An 8,770-nucleotide genomic window follows, 5' to 3' on the forward strand; every position below is an offset into this window, starting at 1 on the left:
TGTATAAAAGTAAGGACAAACCTAAAGCGGGTCTTAGTTCGCTACTAGCTGTCGAGGACACAGTTCGCATTACTCTCTCCAACAGAATTTCGACATTCAAGAAAGGTTTTGCTAGACAAAACACGGAAGAAATTTTCAGAATTATTCGTATAGATAAAAGTCAGCCTATCCCATTATATTTTTTACAAGATTTGATTAACAAGCCCATTGACGGAGGGTTTTATAAGGAAGAATTAACCCTAACCCATTTACCAGCTGCATTTAATATTGAGAAGGTCCTACGTAAACGTATATTGCCTAATAATAAATTACAGTATAAAGTGAGGTACGAAGGCTACGATTCTTCATTTGATCAGTGGATTGATGCTGATGATTTGTTGAAGATATGAAGAAGCCATTAGTATACAAGTACAGAGAGTTGGTGACCTTGCTGAGCAAACTCAATTCCTCAGCCAGGAAAAAATTGATTGCTCAGTTTAAAAAACCACGTATTCATTGCTTGTCAGAGATTTTCAAAAATTTTCTGAAAAATAGGCTTCCGGTTAAGAAGAAAGTTATAGTCAAATTGAAGAAATACAGAGACACTTTGCATTCGCTAGCTTGCAAGAAACCCTCAATTTCGAACAAAAAGCGTATTTTATTGACTCGTAAAGGAGGCAGTATCCTCGGTATATTATTACCCATAGCGGCTAGTTTAATTTCCAGGCTATTTAATAAATAAAAAATGAAAGAATATTATCTAGTACCTCGTAAATCCATCGATGAGGGACCTGGTAAAGTACCAGTAGTAAAAAAAACAGAAGTAGCTCCATCACTTGCTCCAACACAGGCAGCAACTACTCCAGTAGCACCAGCTTCAGTACGAGCTAATCCTTCAATAGTACATTTGGTACATTTAAAATTGAAAGCTAAAGATCATGATTATGCTACTTCGCTGTTGAATTATTTTGATGAAAGCAAGATGGTGCAATGGGACGTCAATGGGAATCTGCAAATGCCAGTGACTGGAATAAACATAATTGATGATATTTTAACTAAAATGACAATTCACCGCTCTGTATTCCCACGAGAAAAATTACCGCTGGTTAAATTATTCATCTCCTTAACCTCAACTCCACGAGAAATGTTTAGGAATACAGAATCTCGTAAACAAGTATTTAATGATGACGTGGTACTCAGAAGAAAACGGGTGTATTCTCCTACTACAGCTGCTGGAGAAACTAAACACCCTAAAGTTGACGGAGGAGCAACTTGGCTAGCTTACTAAAGGTGAGTGTATAAATAGATGTTCTGTTTTGTTTTTAGTTTATTCATTCTTAGTCCAGCAATGGATTCCCACGTTATTTACGCTACTAGTGTTTCCAATACAGATTTATTTCCTAATAATGTACCTAGTGCTTTTGAAAACAGACTGTATAATCAACTCGTGCTGGATTCTAGACGCTCCTACGAAATGTTTCTCCAGAATATATTATTGCCTTCGTCATATTACGTAATAAGATCGGATGATCTGGAAAGTTATATCCGCGTGAGAATTATGTACCTAGATGCTAAAGGAATTAGTTACAAACATTCCAAATTTCTACCGAAAACTAATATTTTAGCTGGTGGCATAAAGGAAATTATATACGCCATCAATAATGAAATTACCCATATACTTTCAATGAACGATTTGAGTTTTGTGTCTGATGTCTATAAGACGCATTTCCCAAGATATGCAGATGCATATATTAAATATGGATCGATTTCCAATAGAGTAAAGTTCAATACCGCGAGCAGCGATGAGAATGTATTGTATTATGATGATAATCGAGCAATATGCAGGATTTCCCTATCTTTTGGGGCGAGTATTGGCAAGGTTTTAGGAACTGAACAGCATAAAAATTATGATATATACGTACACAAGAATTATTTGGATGAAACACCCATATCAGACACATGCCCCTACCCTCCACAACCCAGGGGCATGATGGATTACTTGTGTGTTTATTGCGATAAAATTGCACCCACAATGTACGGAAATTTATTAGTGAATATATTGGACGTAGTGTCTTTGCAGGGCGGTGAAAGCACGAATAGGAAACTATATAAACCTCTAAATACAAATGTACTGGATAGTATAAGTATTGCAGTAACCGATCCTAATGGGACCCCTATTTATTTCGATAAACGAGGAAGCACAACAGCTGTTTTACATATACGACCCCGAATTGGGACTATATAATAAGGACATTACAGTTCTGAGCCTCATTACTCATCTGCAAGCTACAAAATGCGCGTCAATTTCATCCCTCCGTCTGTAGACGAAATATTATTCTTAATTAGCCCACCTGCCTCATATAAAGGAGGTGGGCTGAGTGATATTAGAATATTCAATAGGAGTCATATAAGAGGAGGTGGTATATTCAGTTTCCTCACTGGTTTAGCCCGTAAAGCAGCCCCATTTTTAATGAGAACCCTCGCTCCTGCCGTCTTAAGTATGGGTCAGAATGTATTGCAAGACATGCAAACAGGCGAACATTCCTTTAAAAAGTCAATGAAGAAGCATGGGATCGAATCATTGAAGGGAGTTGGCCGTCAGATTTTAGGTGGTGGTAAAAGGCGGAAAAAGTCTAAGAGAAAGGCTAAGGCCACCAAATTAGCACTTATTCGCAGTTTCACAAAACAGAATAAGAAGAATAAGAGATATAATGACGTGTTTGCATAAATTACAATTCGTTCCTTTCATAGCATCCAGCATGAATACTACTACTACACTAGGAGCGGGGCTACAATCCCCTTTGGAAAGTTACACAGTGGCTGTAACAGATGGATTTCCCAAACTTAATTCAGCACGTATGATTGAGTCCACTATAGCCAGCAGGAAAAATATTGATATTTTACCTGTTAATTTAGGAATTAATAAATTTAAGGACTCGTATATCGAATTTAGAATCCCTGGCATTCCTGGTCATTTCCTGGATATGTCATCACTAGCCCTAGAAGTGGGCATAGAATTAACAGAAGCTGACGCCGCAATATATTCGGGCAAAAAAGTGACTGTGGCCAATGGATTATCACAAACACTTTTTAAAACAGTGGTGGTGTATTTCAACGAACAAGTAGTTGAAAGTAATTCTTTATTTTCTTATTGGGCATATATAAAGCTGCTAACGACTCTTCCCAGAAGTAAAATTGATGGTTTTAAGCATCTAGCGCATTTTTATAAGGAAGAGGCGCTAACGATACCCAATAAAATTGATACGCAGTATTTTGCTACGACCACGATAGATCAGGATGAGAAAATGGCTAATATGAAAGAACAGGGCATTTATACGTGCTTTAAATTACTGCTGGATATTGCATCTATTAGCGAATATTTACTGGATAACGTAGATGTAAGAATACGTTTGGAGTTAAATAGTGATAAATGGGTTATTGGCAGTGATACAGCAACTGCTAATTATAAATATAATATAAATATGGCCCGCTTATGGATCGATAGATTAACCCCATTCCCTTCTGGGCTACTAGCTATTAACAGAGCACTCGCCCAAAATAATGGAGCAGTAACGTATATATTTGATAAAACCCTATTTAAAACCTATATTCTAGGTCAGGGCCAAAAATCATTAACTATGGACCAGCCCTGGGGTGGAGTGATCCCTGAGAAATTATACATGGCCATTATTGATATGGAAGCCATTTCTGGAGATTATACCTTAAACCCATTATATTTCAACAATTCCGCCTTGAGCAACGTATATATCTCTGTGAACGGCACGAGTTTATTTGATATCGCGTGTGATTTCCCCCATAAATGTTCGAAATTATATTATACAGTCCTGAATGCAGTAGGATTTAATGTAGATAATATTTTGTCCTACGAATCGTTCGTTAAAGGTCAAACTCTGCTGGTCTTTAATTTATTACCAGAAGAAATAAAGGGTACAGTTTCCTTGGAAGCGACAGGGAATTTGAGAATTACATTGGAATTTAATACAGCCATAGTGGGAAATAAAGTTATACTGCTGTTTGGTCCCACTACTGGGGTTATGAAAATTAATGCTGATCGACGTATTATTTGTGAAACGAGAGCCTAAGAAACATGAATTGTTTAGAAATAAACAACGGGTTGAAAAATATATATTTAGGGGAAGAAGCCATATATATCGGATGTTATTTAGCGAACGATGTACGGAGAATCTTTAAGAAATTGAATAAAGAGCCAGTGGTATTTATTTTAAATACTTTAGATGAGAAATCCCCTGGAACGATGATGGGTCATTGGATGACTGTGTATGTACACAATAAACCTTCAGGAGCCATTATCGCCCTGTTGGACAGTTTTGAGCTGAAGATGGAATTCCATTCACGTTATTTACAGGAATTCCTCTCTTATTTTGAAGATTATAGAGTATACATGTTCACAAAACGCATACAGAGTATGGACTCCTATTATTGTGGAGCCTATGCCATGTTTTTCGTCTATCAATTATGCAACCTTAACTTGAGAACTGCACTACATAAATTTGAAACTTTATTTGAATATGGGGAATATAATATGAACGATAGGAAGATAATTCAATTTGCATATTCTAATTTTGCAATGCCTAACTGCAAAAACACATTTTGCATAGATGGACAGGATAAATGTCTATCGCTTTGTGTTGAATCCTCATATTACTGAGCTGTAAGTATATTTCTAGATGTTTGCCATATATTGTCTTTCATATTATTGCTGATTTATTATTATTATTATTATGTGTTACTCATATGGTTTTTATTCATTGTTCCAGATATGATGTGGAAGAGGAACTGGTCTCACAAAAAATCACCAGGATCTGGGATTGCTATGATCAACGTCTTAAATATCATGCTTGTTCCCCATTACAATTTTACTGTTAAGACTAGAATGTAAACTTTTATTACCAATAAAGTAATAGAAACCTATACAATGTATATTCTTAAACCTCTGATTAGGTTAGGTGGGGATGGATAGTCTAGTCATTTTTGAATAATAACATCAAATACACATGCCAGTAGGACTCCAAAGGTTGCATTGGTTGTCTGGTTGTCTGCTTCTCTGTTTATGAGACAGTTTTTGGACCAGGAGAGCAGGTTGCCTCTGACCTCTTTGTCAATGAGGCAGCAGAGAATAGCTGGGGCGCTAGCCAGTTCAAAGGCTTTTTCCAAGTCCAGGAATATCAGCATTCCTGGTCTGTCATTCAAGTGGGTTAACAGAGTTGTAATACATTCCACTGTGCCAACCCCTCTTCTATAGGCATACATATCCTGGTGCAGTTTAGGCATTTTCCACTCCAGTCTGTTGAGTGCCATTCTGTCAGCCGTCTTGGCTGCACAGCTTTGGAGAGAGATGGGCCTGGGATTAGCTGGATCTTTGGGTTTTGGGATCGGCACTATGTCTGCTCTATTCCAAGCAGAAGGTCTAGTTTGAGAAGTCCAGGCTAAATTAATTAACCTTAGGTATACAGCGTCTCTCTCTGGGCCGAGGTTTCTAATCATTTTATAGGTTATTTTGTCGGCTCCAGGGGATGTATCCTTAGAGTTTTTCTTAACCCGATTGAGCTCATCCAGTGTGAAGGGGGCATTAGTGTCAGAGACTTCTTCACATGCTGTAAGGATTCTGTGCCACCTTTCTTCCCCTAGTCCGGTCTGTACTGCTAATACATCTGGTGGAAGTTGATTGCTGGCTGCTCTCTCTGCAAACCTGGTTGCCAGTACTTCGGCTTCCTGTTGAGGATCCTTGGGGTGTGGAGCTTTAGGTGTTTTATTCCCTTTGGCTCGTTGAATTTGCTGCCACATCTCTCCGAGAGAGGTGTGTTCATTCAGGTTTGAACACCATTCCAGCCACTTTTGTTCTTTTATTTGTCTGGTCTCTCGATGTACATGTTCCTTGACCTCACAAAGTAAGATCCTGTTGCGGTCACTTGGCTGCTTTTTGTATAGCTTTCTTGTTCTGTTGAGTCTATGGTTGAGTTCTTTGACACGTTCGCAATAGTACCAATGATCTTTATGGTGTCCGGTGGACTGTTTTTTTCAGTGGGATTGAGTGGTTGGCTGCACTTTGAATCGCTTTGACAAATTCTTGTTCTGCCTGATTAATGTCTTCGGGAAGATCATAGTTTCTTTGCCACTCTGAAATGAGGATTTGAAATCGCTCCCAGTTTGCTAAAGCAAAGTTCCAGGCTTCAGATGTAGGCGGAGGTGGGGTGGGTAGGTCTAACTGAAGATCAATTTGGACCCCATAGTGGTCGCTTGTGAGTGTGGGCTCAACTGACCATGTTGCTGCATCTCTTAGGGAGGCTGAAACGAAGGTTAGGTCTAATCTGCCTCCTTGGATGTGGGTAGGTTCATTCTTGTTTAGGATTTGTATTTCTGGAAGCTAGTCCAGTAGATGTGTAATGTGAATGCCGGCTTCATTTGTTCTGTTCGAGCCCAGTGCCAATCGATGATGGGCATTAAAATCTCCACAAATGATTGTGTTTGTTGTTGTCGCGTGTCCAAATAACACAGATAGATCCATTTCGGCATGTGGAGACCTGTACATATTGAACACTTCAAGTTTGTCGTGTCTTATCTCAATGGTAACTTTCATTACCTCTGTCCCTGCTCCACAATTGGGTGGGCTGGTTATGGACTTGGAGATCAGGTCACATTTTACATAGATTGCACATCCCCTGGATTGCCCATTGATCCATGGAAGGAAGAAGCCTCGATAGCCTGAGATTTTAGGTTCTAATCCGGATCGAAGCAAGCTCTACTGTAGTATCAGGATGTCTATGCCCTTGGTTGCTGCTATGCATTGCAAGTGTTGCAATTTAGTGCGCAGTCATTGCGCATTCCATTGCAGGATCTTTAGACCTCTAAGTTCTTGGAATTTGCTGATAATTCCGTGGTATCCATGGAGTCTGATGAACACGCCATGGAAGTTGCAATTGGTGTATAGGTTCTTAGTGGACCTGAAATTGACTCATCAATGTCGCTTTCCAACGAGCTGGACTCTATCTGTTTTTTATGGGGGTGTCTCCTGCCCTGCTGTCTTGACGGTGTGGATATTACATCTTCGAATTTCTTGAGCTTGTGCTCAATTGTCTTCCGAGTCTCTGTGGTTTGCTTGATTCCATGTGATGACAGCAGACTTTCGATCAACTCAGTGACCAAAGTTTTGAGCATTGGCCAGAGAGCGTCCAGTTCAGTGGGAGCACTATTTAATGTTGTGCAGGTTTGGGGCCTAGTAGCTTTTAGACCCTTCTCGGTGGTAACTTTGACACTGGAATTGCTACTCCTATTGGCCCCAGTGTGCTTACTGGATGAAATGGGAGGGCGACTGCTTTGAACATGATTCTTGTGTCCTCCATCTTTCTTTTTGTCCTGTACAGAGGTCTTCATACCCTTTACCATGGCCGATGGTGAAGGGCTGTGTGCCCCCTCTTCCTGAATGGGTAGACCCCACGCGGTTTTAGTGGGCAGGGGAGCTGGTATTCGTTTTGGTGGGGGTTTCGGCTCCGCTGTAGGCGTGGTGGGGATCGTTTGAAGCCTTTTGAGCCTTTCAGGGCATTTCAAGTTCCAGGCATGATGTGCCTTGGAACAATTTGGGCATTTTGCCTGAACAGGGTGGTTTGCCTTGAGTTTATCAATACATGTTTTTGTGTCATGGGGCTGGCTGCAGACTCCGCACCTCACTGGGCGTTGGCAGCCATCTTTGTGATGCCCAAATCTCTGACATCTGAAGCATCTTAGGGGTTCTGGGGTGTAAGGCCTGTGTTGGAACACGCCCCAGATTCCAAGGTCAAGTTTCTCCGGGATCCGTCCTCTTACTGTGAGAAGGACTTGTCGAGTTTCCTGTTTTGTGGTTCGTACTTGGAATCTCTCGGCTGACACCACATAGTTCAGCTTTTCGAGATGGCCAAGGGCCATATGCAAGGGATAGTGGAGGACAATGATTTTACTTATTTTATCCTCTGGTTTCAGTTCCTCACATTTTGCGTAATTTTTTAGAATCGTAGCGGCCGACTCGTCTTTAGGCCTCAGAATGTATTCTCCTCTGAGATTAGGTTTTGCTCTGAGCTGGAGCTGGGGGTACTCTTTTTCCAGGTCCACTACAGTAGCGTAGGAAGACTTACCTTCGGTGTGCTGCACTTTGTAGATTGGAAGCGTAGATCTAGTCTGAGGCGCTGGGAGAGCTGGAGAGGCTGGAGAGATTAATGGGTGATGGGTCGTCATGGAGTGGCTTGTCCTGTTTGCCTTATTCACGTGATGCCACTCGCCGTCACTTTCAGAACTAGTATCCAATATCGATGGTCTTTTCCTACACTGAGCAGCATTGCTGGATCGATTATAATTCAATTGGAATTCCATGATGAAATTCAAATGATCACTTGTGGAGTGGTCTGGTGAGTGAAGGTGATGCTCTGTGCTACTGGGGACAGTCAGCGTGGAGTTGGCTCACTGGGTGAACTGGTGCTGATTGAGAGTGGACGTGCGCTGGTTGGGCTTTCGAGTTTTAAGGTCTAGGTGCCACATTCATTGGAGTTACACAGCCTGACAAATTTATTGTCAAGTATGTTTATTGTCCAGTATATTTATTGACAAGTATGAATTGGAAACGACTGCATAATTTGTACTTAGTATTATCTACGCTCTATCCACAGTTAGGTTAGGTTAAGGTTACTTTAAGCTATGCTTTGGAATTAAGTTAGGTTAGGTTTCATTATGTTTGATTAAGGTAATACAATGTATCATACACACAGAAAATCATACAATCGTT

The sequence above is a fragment of the Procambarus clarkii genome, chromosome 8 (genome assembly GCF_040958095.1).
Source record: "Procambarus clarkii isolate CNS0578487 chromosome 8, FALCON_Pclarkii_2.0, whole genome shotgun sequence".
Taxonomy (NCBI): Eukaryota; Metazoa; Arthropoda; class Malacostraca; order Decapoda; family Cambaridae; genus Procambarus; species Procambarus clarkii.